The following is a 14,314-nucleotide window of genomic DNA, read 5'->3' as shown; positions in this document are numbered from 1 at the left end:
TCCCTCCGCCCTCCCTCACACTCCCTCCGCCCTCCCTCACACTCCCTCCGCCCTCCCTCACACTCCCTCCGCCCTCCCTCACACTCCCTCCGCCCTCCCTCACACTCCCTCCGCCCTCCCTCACACTCCCTCCGCCCTCCCTCCGCCCTCCCTCACTCTCTCCGCCCTCCCCTCACACTCCCTCCCGCCTTCCCTACACTCCCTCCGCCCTCCCTCACACTCCCTCCCGCCTTCCCTCACTTCCGCCCCACCGACACTCACTCCCCCCCCCCCCCCCGCCCTCTCCCCCAGCCAGCTGGTCCCACTGACGCAGCTCTTTAATTTATAACCAATCATTTCTAATTAAATCCTAACCAACATACCGGGTATTCTGGGTAATCCTCACTGTCAGACGTGTCGGAGATAAGGTTCCCCCTACAAAACAAACATTTTTAACAGCGACAGCACGGGGTTCGATACAGAGTAAAGCTCCCTCTCCACTGTCCCCATCAAACACTCCCAGGACAGGTACAGCACGGGGTTCGATACAGAGTAAAGTTCCCTCTCCACTGTCCCCATCAAACACTCCCAGGACAGGTACAGCACGGGGTTAGATACAGAGTAAAGCTCCCTCTACACTGTCCCCCATCAAACACTCCCAGGACAGGTACAGCACGGGGTTAGATACAGAGTAAAGCTCCCTCTACACTGTCCCCATCAAACACTCCCAGGACAGGTACAGCACGGGGTTAGATACAGAGTAAAGCTCCCTCTACACTGTCCCCCATCAAACACTCCCATGACAGGTACAGCACAGGGTTAGATACAGAGTAAAGCTCCCTCTACACTGTCCCCCATCAAACACTCCCAGGACAGGTACAGCACGGGGTTAGATACAGTGTAAAGCTCCCTCTACACTGTCCCCCATCAAACACTCCCAGGACAGGTACAGCACGGGGTTAGATACAGAGTAAAGCTCCCTCTACACTGTCCCCATCAAACACTCCCAGGACAGGTACAGCACGGGGTTAGATACAGAGTAAAGCTCCCTCTGCACTGTCCCCATCAAACACTCCCAGGACAGGTACAGCACGGGGTTAGATACAGAGTAAAGCTCCCTCTACACTGTCCCCATCAGACACTCCCAGGACAGGTACAACACGGGGTTAGATACAGAGTAAAGCTCCCTCTACACTGTCCCCCATCAAACACTCCCAGGACAGGTACAGCACGGGGTTAGATACAGAGTAAAGCTCCCTCTACACTGTCCCCCATCAAACACTCCAGGAGAGGTACAGCACGGGGTTAGATTCAGAGTAAAGCTACCTCTACACTGTCCCCATCAAACACTCACAGGACAGGTACAGCACAGGGTCAGATACAGAGTAAAGCTCCCTCTACACTGTCCCCATCAAACACTCCCAGGACAGGTACAGCACGGGGTGAGATACAGAGTAAAGCTCCCTCTACACTGTCCCCATCAAACACTCCCAGGACAGGTACAGCACGGGGTTAGATACAGAGTAAAGCTCCCTCTGCACTGTCCCCATCAAACACTCCCAGGACAGGTACAACACGGGGTTAGATACAGAGTAAAGCTCCCTCTACACTGTCCCCCATCAAACACTCCAGGAGATGTACAGCACTGGGTTAGATACAGAGTAAAGCTCCCTCTACACTGTCCCCATCAAACACTCCCAGGACAGGTACAGCACGGGGTTAGATACAGAGTAAAGCTCCCTCTACACAGTCCCCCTTCAAACACTCCCAGGACAGGTACAACACGGGGTTAGATACAGAGTAAAGCTCCCTCTACACTGTCCCCCCATCAAACACTCCCAGGACAGGTACAACACGGGGTTAGATACAGAGTAAAGCTCCCTCTACACAGTCCCCCTTCAAACACTCCCAGGACAGGTACTGCACGGGGTTAGATACAGAGTAAAGCTCCCTCTGCACTGTCCCCATCAAACACTCCCAGGACAGGTACAGCACGGGGTTAGATACAGAGTAAATCTCCCTCTACACTGTCCCCATCAAACACTCCCAGGACAGGTACAACACGGGGTTAGATACAGAGTAAAGCTCCCTCTACACTGTCCCCATCAAACACTCCCAGGACAGGTACAGCATGGGGTTAGATACAGAGTAAATCTCCCTCTACACTGTCCCCATCAAACACTCCCAGGACAGGTACAGCACGGGGTTAGATACAGAGTAAAGCTCCCTCTACACTGTCCCCATCAAACACTCCCAGGACAGGTACAGCACGGGGTTAGATACAGAGTAAAGCTCCCTCTACACTGTCCCCATCAAACACTCCCAGGACAGGTACAACACGGGGTTAGATACAGAGTAAAGCTCCCTCTACACTGTCCCCATCAAACACTCCCAGGACAGGTACAGCATGGGGTTAGGTACAGAGTAAATCTCCCTCTACACTGTCCCCATCAAACACTCCCAGGACAGGTACAACACGGGGTTAGATACAGAGTAAAGCTCCCTCTACACTGTCCCCATCAAACACTCCCAGGACAGGTACAACACGGGGTTAGATACAGAGTAAAGCTCCCTCTACACTGTCCCCATCAAACACTCCCAGGACAGGTACAGCATGGGGTTAGATACAGAGTAAATCTCCCTCTACACTGTCCCCATCAAACACTCCCAGGACAGGTACAACACGGGGTTAGATACAGAGTAAAGCTCCCTCTACACTGTCCCCATCAAACACTCCCAGGACAGGTACAACACGGGGTTAGATACAGAGTAAAGCTCCCTCTACACTGTCCCCATCAAACACTCCCAGGACAGGTACAGCACGGGGTTAGATACAGAGTAAAGCTCCCTCTACACTGTCCCCATCAAACACTCCCAGGACAGGTACAGCACGGGGTTAGATACAGAGTAAAGCTCCCTCTACACTGTCCCCATCAAACACTCCCAGGACAGGAACAGCACGGGGTTAGATACAGAGTAAAGCTCCCTCTACACTGTCCCCATCAAACACTCCCAGGACAGGTACAACACGGGGTTAGATACAGAGTAAAGCTCCCTCTACACTGTCCCCGTCAAACACTCCCAGGACAGGTACAGCACGGGGTTAGATACAGAGTAAAGCTCCCTCTACACTGTCCCCATCAAACACTCCCAGGACAGGAACAGCACGGGGTTAGATACAGAGTAAAGCTCCCTCTACACTGTCCCCATCAAACACTCCCAGGACAGGTACAGCACGGGGTTAGATACAGAGTAAAGCTCCCTCTACACTGTCCCCCCATCAAACACTCCCAGGACAGGTACAGCACGGGGTTAGATACAGAGTAAAGCTCCCTCTACACTGTCCCCCCATCAAACACTCCCAGGACAGGTACAGCACGGGGTTAGATAGAGTAAATCTCCCTCTACACTGTCCCCATCAAACACTCCCAGGACAGGTACAACACGGGGTTAGATACAGAGTAAAGCTCCCTCTACGCTGTCCCCATCAAACACTCCCAGGACAGGTACAGCATGGGGTTAGATACAGAGTAAATCTCCCTCTACACTGTCCCCATCAAACACTCCCAGGACAGGTACAGCACGGGGTTAGATACAGAGTAAAGCTCCCTCTACACTGTCCCCATCAAACACTCCCAGGACAGGTACAGCACGTGGTTAGATACAGAGTAAAGCTCCCTCTACACTGTCCCCCCATCAAACACTCCCAGGACAGGTACAGCATGGGGTTAGATACAGAGTAAAGCTCCCTCTACACTGTCCCCATCAAACACTCCCAGGACAGGTACAGCATGGGGTTAGATACAGAGTAAATCTCCCTCTACACTGTCCCCATCAAACACTCCCAGGACAGGTACAACACGGGGTTAGATACAGAGTAAAGCTCCCTCTACACTGTCCCCATCAAACACTCCCAGGACAGGTACAACACGGGGTTAGATACAGAGTAAAGCTCCCTCTACACTGTCCCCATCAAACACTCCCAGGACAGGTACAACACGGGGTTAGATACAGAGTAAAGCTCCCTCTACACTGTCCCCATCAAACACTCCCAGGACAGGTACAGCATGGGGTTAGATACAGAGTAAATCTCCCTCTACACTGTCCCCATCAAACACTCCCAGGACAGGTACAACACGGGGTTAGATACAGAGTAAAGCTCCCTCTACACTGTCCCCATCAAACACTCCCAGGACAGGTACAGCACGGGGTTAGATACAGAGTAAAGCTCCCTCTACACTGTCCCCATCAAACACTCCCAGGACAGGTACAGCACGGGGTTAGATACAGAGTAAAGCTCCCTCTACACTGTCCCCATCAAACACTCCCAGGACAGGTACAGCACGGGGTTAGATACAGAGTAAAGCTCCCTCTACACTGTCCTCATCAAACACTCCCAGGACAGGTACAACACGGGGTTAGATACAGAGTAAAGCTCCCTCTACACTGTCCCCATCAAACACTCCCAGGACAGGTACAGCACGGGGTTAGATACAGAGTAAAGCTCCCTCTACACTGTCCCCATCAAACACTCCCAGGACAGGTACAGCACGGGGTTAGATACAGAGTAAAGCTCCCTCTACACTGTCCTCATCAAACACTCCCAGGACAGGTACAACACGGGGTTAGATACAGAGTAAAGCTCCCTCTACACTGTCCCAAACATACTCCTCGTGTCTGAATTGAGTGGGAACGAATAGACACAGACTCAGTTGCACAGTACATTGTAGATTTTAAGGGTTTTAGTATAAAATGACTTGTATTCATAGAATGAATCAGGCAGAAAACCTGGTGGTTTAACGAGAAAAATAAACAAGCAGAAGAGAGAAGACGTGGTGTTGGGATGAAGCTTTAGTCCTGTCGGGAGTTTGACCCGACCAGAAACGGATCACATTGCCTCAGACTGGACAAAGTGAAATCCTCCAGGTTGGCTCAGCGAAGAATAACGGAGAGTGTGTTGAACAGGAACTTTGTCGAGATGAGGGGTGGTGCCAGCTGCATGAAGTCGGTTTTTACCGTCAGGACAAGGTGCTGGCATCCCATCCTATCCTGCGACTGATGGGGAGGCCCATCTCCTGTGGGAAAGGGCAGATTGCAGAGGTTGGAGATGGAGCCCCGGTTGCCTTTTTGACCGGTGGGGGTGCACGGGATTGCAGATTTTCTGTGACTGATGTTTCGATGCAAGAGACTGCAAATGCCATCTTCGATTCCGTGGAAAAGTATTCAAAGTTACCGGAACAGGATTGCCGGATTTCTTAACCAGGCTGCTGAAATCTGGTACAACATCAGGACAGAATATTCCAGGGATATTCCTGCCCAAGGGTGAGGCTCCAGATGGACAGAGGACAACGGATTCCGCAAGGATAATTAGAGGGGTCACAAAGGGACTGGGACAATTCGGAAAAGCAAAACAAACACAGCATTCCAATATTAATGCAGACGGATTTCAGGACTGCCTGAGTCACTTACCCATCCTCTGTGTGACTCTGTCTGGCTCGCTTCGCAAGATGCTCCTCCTCATAGTCCACCAACTCTCTTCTGACAGATCGATACACTGCAGGTCAGTAAAACATACCCGATTGGCTGGGAACTCAAGGTGCCACAACAAACAATAAGACAACTGGCCTAAACTTCAGTTCCAGAAAGCTCCCAATTCTTTAATAAACTCACTGCAGCTATTGCAATTTATGCAGCTCTGAGAAACTTTAACGAACCACAACTGGGAATACAACAGGAAATAGACCGAGAAACATTAATTAACCACAACTGGAAATACACCAGGAAATAGACCGAGAAACGTTAACAAACCAGAACTAGAAATACACCAGGAAATAGACCGAGAAACGTTAACTAACCAGAGCTGGAAATACACCAGGAAATAGACCGAGAAACATTAACTAACCAGAACTGGAAATACACCAGGAAATAGACCGAGAAACATTAACTAACCACAACTAGAAATACACCAGGAAATAGACCGAGAAACATTAATTAACCACAACTAGAAATACACCAGGAAATAGACCGAGAAACATTAACTAACCACAACAGGAAATACACCAGGAAATAGACCGAGAAACATTAACTAACCAGAACTAGAAATACACCAGGAAATAGACCGAGAAACGTTAACTAACCAGAACTGGAAATACACCAGGAAATAGACCGAGAAACGTTAACTAACCAGAACTAGAAATACACCAGGAAATAGACCGAGAAACATTAACTAACCACAACTAGAAATACACCAGGAAATAGACCGAGAAACATTAATTAACCACAACTAGAAATACACCAGGAAATAGACCGAGAAACATTAACTAACCACAACTGGAAATACACCAGGAAATAGACCGAGAAACATTAACGAACCACAACTAGAAATACACCAGGAAATAGACCGAGAAACATTAACTAACCAGAACTGGAAATACACCAGGAAATAGACCGAGAAACATTAACTAACCACAACTGGAAATACACCAGGAAATAGACCGAGAAACATTAACTAACCACAACTAGAAATACACCAGGAAATAGACCGAGAAACATTAACTAACCAGAACTGGAAATACACCAGGAAATAGACCGAGAAACATTAACTAACCACAACTAGAAATACACCAGGAAATAGACCGAGAAACATTAACTAACCACAACTAGAAATACACCAGGAAATAGACCGAGAAACATTAACTAACCACAACTAGAAATACACCAGGAAATAGACTGAGAAACATTAACTAACCACAACTAGAAATACACCAGGAAATAGACCGAGAAACATTAACTAACCACAACAGGAAATACACCAGGAAATAGACCGAGAAACATTAACTAACCACAACTAGAAATACACCAGGAAATAGACCGAGAAACATTAACTAACCAGAACTAGAAATACACCAGGAAATAGACCGAGAAACATTAACTAACCACAACTAGAAATACACCAGGAAATAGACCGAGAAACATTAACTAACCACAACTAGAAATACACCAGGAAATAGACCGAGAAACATTAACTAACCACAACTGGAAATACACCAGGAAATAGACCGAGAAACATTAACTAACCACAACAGGAAATACACCAGGAAATAGACCGAGAAACATTAACTAACCACAACTGGAAATACACCAGGAAATAGACCGAGAAACATTAACTAACCACAACTGGAAATACACCAGGCAATAGACCGAGAAACATTAACTAACCACAACTAGAAATACACCAGGAAATAGACCGAGAAACATTAACTAACCACAACTAGAAATACACCAGGAAATAGACCGAGAAACATTAACTAACCACAACTGGAAATACACCAGGCAATAGACCGAGAAACATTAACTAACCACAACTAGAAATACACCAGGAAATAGACCGAGAAACATTAACTAACCACAACTAGAAATACACCAGGCAATAGACCGAGAAACATTAACTAACCAGAACTAGAAATACACCAGGAAATAGACCGAGAAACATTAACTAACCACAACTGGAAATACACCAGGCAATAGACCGAGAAACATTAACTAACCACAACTAGAAATACACCAGGAAATAGACCGAGAAACATTAACTAACCACAACTAGAAATACACCAGGAAATAGACTGAGAAACATTAACTAACCACAACTAGAAATACACCAGGAAATAGACCGAGAAACATTAACTAACCACAACAGGAAATACACCAGGAAATAGACCGAGAAACATTAACTAACCACAACTGGAAATACACCAGGAAATAGACCGAGAAACATTAACTAACCACAACTAGAAATACACCAGGAAATAGACCGAGAAACATTAACTAACCACAACTGGAAATACACCAGGCAATAGACCGAGAAACATTAACTAACCACAACTAGAAATACACCAGGAAATAGACCGAGAAACATTAACTAACCACAACTAGAAATACACCAGGAAATAGACCGAGAAACATTAACTAACCACAACTGGAAATACACCAGGCAATAGACCGAGAAACATTAACTAACCACAACTAGAAATACACCAGGAAATAGACCGAGAAACATTAACTAACCACAACTAGAAATACACCAGGAAATAGACCGAGAAACATTAACTCACCACAACAAAAATTATCAGAATAGTAACAAAAATTGAAGCAAAGAGATTGTTTTACAGGCAGTTTGAAAAGGAGAGAGAGAGCGAGGAGTTCCAGAGTTTCCAGCTGGGCAGCAAATTGTGCAGCAAGGGAAAGTCAGGGATAAGAACATAAGAACTAGGAGCAGGATTAGGCCATCTGGCCCCTCGAGCCTGCTCTGCCATTCAGTAAGATCATGGCTGATCTTTTCATGGACTCAGCTCCACTTACCCGCCCGCTCACCATAACCCTTAATTCCTTTACTGTTCAAAAATCTATCTATCCTTGCCTTAAAAACATTCAATGAGGTAGCCTCAACTGCTTCAGTGGGCAGGGAATTCCACAGATTCACAACCCTTTGTGTGAAGAAGTTCCTCCTCAACTCAGTCCTAAATCTGCTTCCCCTTATTTTGAGGTCATGCCCCCTAGTTCTAGTTTCACCTGCCTGTGGAAACAACTTCCCTCCTTCTATCTTATCTATTCCCTTCATAATCTTATATGTTTCTCTTAGATCTCCCCTCATTCTTCTGAATTCCAGTGAGTATAGCCCCAGTCTACTCGGTCTCTCCTCATAATCCAACCCTCTCAACACCGGAATCAACCTCCTGAATCTCCTCTGCACCCCCTCCAGTGCCAGTATATCCCTTCTCAAGTAAGGAGACCAAAACTGTACACAGTACTCCAGGTGTGGCCTCACCAGCACCTTATACAGCTGCAACATAACCTCGCTGTTTTTAAACTCCATCCCTCTAGCAATGAAGGACAAAATTCCATTTGCCTTCTTAATTACCTGCTGCACCTGCAAACCAACTCCTTGAGATTCCTGCACAAGGACACCCAGGTCCCTCTACACAGCAGCATGCTGCAATTTTTTACCATTTAAATAATAGTCCATTTTGCTGTTATTCCTACCAAAATGGATGACCTGACATTTGCCAACATTATACTCCATCTGCCAGACCCTCACCCATTCAATTAGATTATCTATATCCCTTTGCAGACTTTCAGCGTCCTCTGCACACTTTGCTCTTCCACTCATCTTAGTGTCATCTGTGAACTTCGACACACTGCACTTGGTCCCCAACTCCTAATCATCTTTTGATTTGATTTATTGTCACATGTATTAACATAGTGAAAAGTATTGTTTCTTGCGCACTATGCAAAGCATACTGTTCATAGAGAAGGAAACGAGAGAGTGCAGAATGTAATGTTACAGTCATGGCTAGGGTGTAGAGAAAGATCAACTTAATGCGAGGTAAGTCCATTCAAAAGTCTGACGGCAGCAGGGAAGAAGCTGGTCTTGAGTCGGTTGGTTCGTGACCTCAGACTTTTGTATCTTTTTCCCGAAGGAAGAAGGTGGAAGAGAGAATGTCCGGGGTGCGTGGGGTCCTGAATTATGCTGGCTGCTTTGCCAAGGCAGCGGGAAGTGTAGACAGAGTCAATGGATGGGAGGCTGGTTTGCATGATGGATTGGGCTACATTCCCGACCTTTCGTAGTTCCTTGCGGTCTTGGGCAGAGCAGGAGCCATACCAAGCTGTGATACAACCAGAAAGAATGGTTTCTATGGTGCATCTGTAAAAGTTGGTGAGAGTCATAGCTGACATGCCAAATTTCCTTAGTCTTCTGAGAAAGTAGAGGCGTTGGTGGGTTTTCTTAACTATAGTGTCAGCATGGGGGGACCAGGATAGGTTGTTGGTGATCTGGACACGTAAAAACTTGAAGCTCTCGACCCTTTCTACTTCGTCCCCGTTGATGTAGACAGGGGCATGTTCTCCTTTACGCTTCCTGAAGTCGATGACAATCTCCTTCATTTTGTTGACATTGAGGGAGAGATTATTGTCGCTGCACCAGTTCACCAGATTCTCTATCTCATTCCTGTACTCTGTCTCGTCATTGTTTGAGATCCGACCCATTGCGGTGGTATCGTCAACAAACTTGAAAATCGAATTGGAGGGGAATTTGGCCACACAGGTAGGGTGTATAAGGAGTATAGTAGGGGGCTGAGAACACAGCCTTGTGGGGCACTGGTGTTGAGGATGATCATGGAGGAGGTGTTGTTGCCTATCCTTACTGATTGTGGTCTGTGAGTTCGGAAGTTCAGGCTCCAGTCGCAGAGGGAGGAGCCGAGGCCCAGGTCACAGAGTTTGGAGATGAGTTTCGTGGAAATAATACTGTTGAAGGCTGAGCTGCAGTTAATGAATAGGAGTCTGACATAAGTGTTATCTAGATGTTCCAGGGTTGAATGCAGGGCCAGGGAGATGGCGGCCGCTGTGGACCTGTTGCGGCGGTTGGCGAACTGTAGTGGATCCAGGTAGTCCGGAAGGCAGGAATTGATTCGTGCCATGACTAACTTTTCCAAGCACTTCATAATGATGGATGTCAGTATGTAAATCGTAAACAATTGCGGTCCCAACACTGATCCCTGAGGCACACCACTAGTCACTGATCGCCAACCAGAAAAACACCCATTACAGGATATATGAGCATTTAGAGAGGTTTAGTATGCTCAAGAATACTCAGCATGGCTTTGTCAAAGGCAGATCGTGCCTTACGAGCCTGGTGGAGTTCTTCGAAAATGTGACTAAACACATTGACGAAGGGAAAGCGGTAGATGTGGTTTATATGGATTTTAGCAAGGCCTTCGATAAGGTCCCCCATGCAAGGCTTCTAGAAAAAGTGAGAGGGCATGGGATCCAAGGGGCTGCTGCCCTGTGGATCCAGAACTGGCTTGCCCAAAGGAGGCAGAGAGTGGGTATAGATGGGTCTTTTTCTAAATGGAGGTCGGTCACCAGTGGTGTGCCCCAGGGATCTGTTCTGGGACCCTTGCTGTTTGTCATTTTCATAAATGACCTGGATGAGGAAGCGGAGGGATGGGTTGGTAAGTTTGCCGACGACACGAAGGTTGGTGGGGCTGTGGATAGTCTGGAGGGATGTCAGAAGTTACAGAGGGACATAGATAGGATGCAAGACTGGGCGGACAAGTGGCAGATGGACTTCAACCCAGATAAATGCGTCGTGGTCCATTTTGGTCGGTCAAATGGGATGAAGGAGTACAATATAAAGGGAAAGACTCTTAGTACTGTAGAGGATCAGAAGGACCTTGGGGTCCGGGTCCATAGGACTCTGAAATCGGCCCCGCAGGTGGAGGAGGTGGTTAAGAAGGCGTATGGTGTGCTGGCCTTCATCAATCGAGGGATAATGATGCAGCTATATAAGACCCTCGTCAGACCCCACTTGGAGTACTGTGCTCAGTTCTGGTCGCCTCACTATAGGAAGGATGTGGAAAAGATTGAAAGTGTGCAGAAGAGATTTACAAGGATGTTGCCTGGATTGAGTGTAATGCCTTATGAGGATAGGCTGAGGGAGCTCGGTCTTTTCTCCTTGGAGAGACGAAGGATGAGAGGAGACCTAATAGAGGTGTATAAGATGTTGAGAGGCATAGATCGGGTGGACTCTCAGAGGCTTTTTCCCAGGGTGGAAATGTCTGCTACGAGAGGACACAGGTTTAAGGTGCTGGGGGGTAGGTACAGGGGAAATGTTAGGGGTAGGTTTTTCACACAGAGGGTGGTGGGCGAGTGGAATCGGCTGCCGTCAATGGTGGTGGAGACGAACTCAATAGGGTCTTTTAAGAGACTCCTGGATGAGTACATGGAGCGTAATAGGATGGAGGGTTATAGGTAGGTCTAGAAGGTAGGGATATGTTCAGCACAACTTGTGGGCCGAAGGGCCTGTTTGTGCTGTAGTTTTCTATGTTTCTTACCTCCACTCTTTGCTTTGTGCTCGTTAACCAATCCACTATCCATGCTAATACATTACCCGTAACACCGTACACCTTTATCTTATGTAGCAGTCTTTGGTGCGGCACCTTGTCAAATGCCTTCTGGAAATCCAGTTACACCAAATCCACAGGTTCCCCATTGTCCACTGTACATGTAATGTTCTCAAAGAATTCCACCAAATTAGTCAAACATGACCTGCCCTTCATGAACCCATGCTGCGTCTTACCAATGGGACAATTTATATCCAGATGTCTCGCTATCTCTTCCTTGATGATAGATTCAAGCATTTTCCCGACTACAGAAGTTAAGCTAACCGGCCTATAGTTACCTGCCTTTTGTCTATCTCCTTTTTTAAACAGTGGCGTCACATTTGCTGTTTTCCAATCTGCGGGAAACACCCCAGAGTCCAGCGAATTTTGGTAAATTACCACTAGTGCATTTGCAATTTCTCCCACCATCTCTTTCAGTACCCTGGGACACATTCCATCAGGGCCAGGAGACTTGTCTACCTTTAGCCCCATTAACTTGCCCAACACTACCTCTTTCATGATAATGATAGTTTCTAGGTTCTCACCTGCCATAGCCTTCCTGTCATCAATTTTTGGCATGTTATTTGTGTCTTCCACTGTGAAGACCGACACAAAATACCTGTTCAATGCCTCAGCTATTTTCTCATTTCCAGTTATTACATCCCCTTTCTCATCCTCTAAAGGACCAATGTTTACTTTAGCCACTCTTTTTCATTTTATATATTTGTAGAAACTTTTGCCGTCTGTTTTTATATTCTGAGCGAGTTTACTCTATAATCCATCTTACTTTTCTTTATTGCTTTTTTTTGTGGCTTTCTGTTGACCTTTAAAGATTTCCCAATCATCCAGTTTCCCACTAATCTTTGCCACTTTGTATGCATTTTCTTTCAATTTGATCCCTCCTTTATTTCCTTAGATATCCATGGCTGATTATCTCCTTTTCTACAGTCCTTCCTTATCACTGGTATATACTTTTGCTGAGCACTGTGAAAGATCGCTTTGAAAGTCCTCCACTGTTCCTCAATTGTCCCACCATAAAGTCTTTGCTCCCAGTCTACCTTAGCCAATTCCTCCCTCATCCCTTTGTAGCCTCCTTTGTTTCAGCACAAGACACTGGCATTGGATTTTAGCTTCTCACGCTCCATCTGTATTTTAAATTCAACCATCGTTTCTTCCGAGAGGATCCCTAACTGCAAGATCATTAATTATTCCTGTCTCATTACACAGGACCAGATCTAAGATAGCTTGCTCCCTCGTAGGTTCCATTACATACTGTTCAAGGAAGCTATCGCGGATACATTCTATGAACTCCTCCTCGAGGCTGCCTTGACCGACCTGGTTTGACCATTTGACATGTAGATTAAAATCCCCCATGATAATTGCTGTACCATTTTTACATGCATCAGTTATTTCTTTGTTTATTTCTCGCCCCACCGTGATGTTATTATTTGGTGCCTGTAGACTATGCCTATCAGTGAGATTTTCTCCTATTTCTAATTTCCACCCAAATGGATTCAACCTTTTTTTCCATAGAATCTATATCATCTCTCACTACCGCCCTGATGTGGAGGTTTGCAGAATTCAGATCTCAGGCTTGATCCTCAGTCTGGGCTGGTTCAGATGCCTGAGCCCCGAAGCCAGCACTGAAGTTAGCCCCGGTGCTGGAGGAGGTTTCAATTGACATGGGTTCACCTTCCTGTTCTCCATCCAGTGAGCCAGCTGAGGGGAGGTATAGGACTTATCTTCCCAAGCAGCCTCTCAGCCACTTTAGGAGCAAGATAACCCTCCGTGGCTCCACTCACACACACACACGGAGAGCGGTGGCCACCGTCTGCAGACCTCAGAGCCGCTGGGAAACTAGCAAATTCAAACGGAGGCAGTGAGAAGCAGCAATCTTACCAGAGAGATCTGTGGAGCCCGAGGACGCAGCAAGAGCCCTCCCACACTCACCTCTATCCACCTGGATCCTGAAGGCATGCTTCTTCCTGCGGCCATAGTCAGAGCTATGTGGAGGAGACAGAAACATTTACATTGTCTAAACTCTCAATTCAGAAACATGGTCAAATAACTGCATTGACAGTAAACCCAGAATCGGCGAGAATATTCTTCCAATAAACATGATCAGGGCAGATTTTCACTTAACACAACTATCTGGTAAGGATGTAAATGGAAAGTGGGAGGCATCTTGCCTCCCGGACATCCACATCTGTGAGGGGTGTGTCGAGCTGCGGTTCCTGAGGGACCGTGTTAGGGAGCTGGAACTACAGCTCGAGGATCTTAGGCTGATGAGGGAGAATGAGGAGGTGATAGACAAGAGCTATCATCAGGTGGTCACACCAGGGCCACGGGAGGAGGCCAAGTGGGTGACGGCCAGGAAGGGTAAGGCTAGGGTGGTTGAG

General features: G+C 46.9%; 1 long non-coding RNA gene across 1 annotated transcript; it reads right to left on the bottom strand.

Moving 5' to 3' along the window:
- Positions 1 to 362: 362 nt before the first annotated feature.
- On the bottom strand, positions 363 to 13,920 carry LOC144491042 (uncharacterized). Its single transcript, XR_013497389.1, has 3 exons — positions 13,866 to 13,920; positions 5,449 to 5,533; positions 363 to 414 (listed from the first exon to the last, which is right to left on the bottom strand). It is a non-coding gene; the product is annotated as an uncharacterized LOC144491042 (long non-coding RNA).
- Positions 13,921 to 14,314: the final 394 nt, after the last annotated feature.

Source organism: Mustelus asterias, unplaced genomic scaffold (assembly GCF_964213995.1).
Source record: "Mustelus asterias unplaced genomic scaffold, sMusAst1.hap1.1 HAP1_SCAFFOLD_4289, whole genome shotgun sequence".
Lineage (NCBI taxonomy): Eukaryota > Metazoa > Chordata > Chondrichthyes > Carcharhiniformes > Triakidae > Mustelus > Mustelus asterias.
This window is presented reverse-complemented; position numbering and strand designations above follow the sequence as displayed.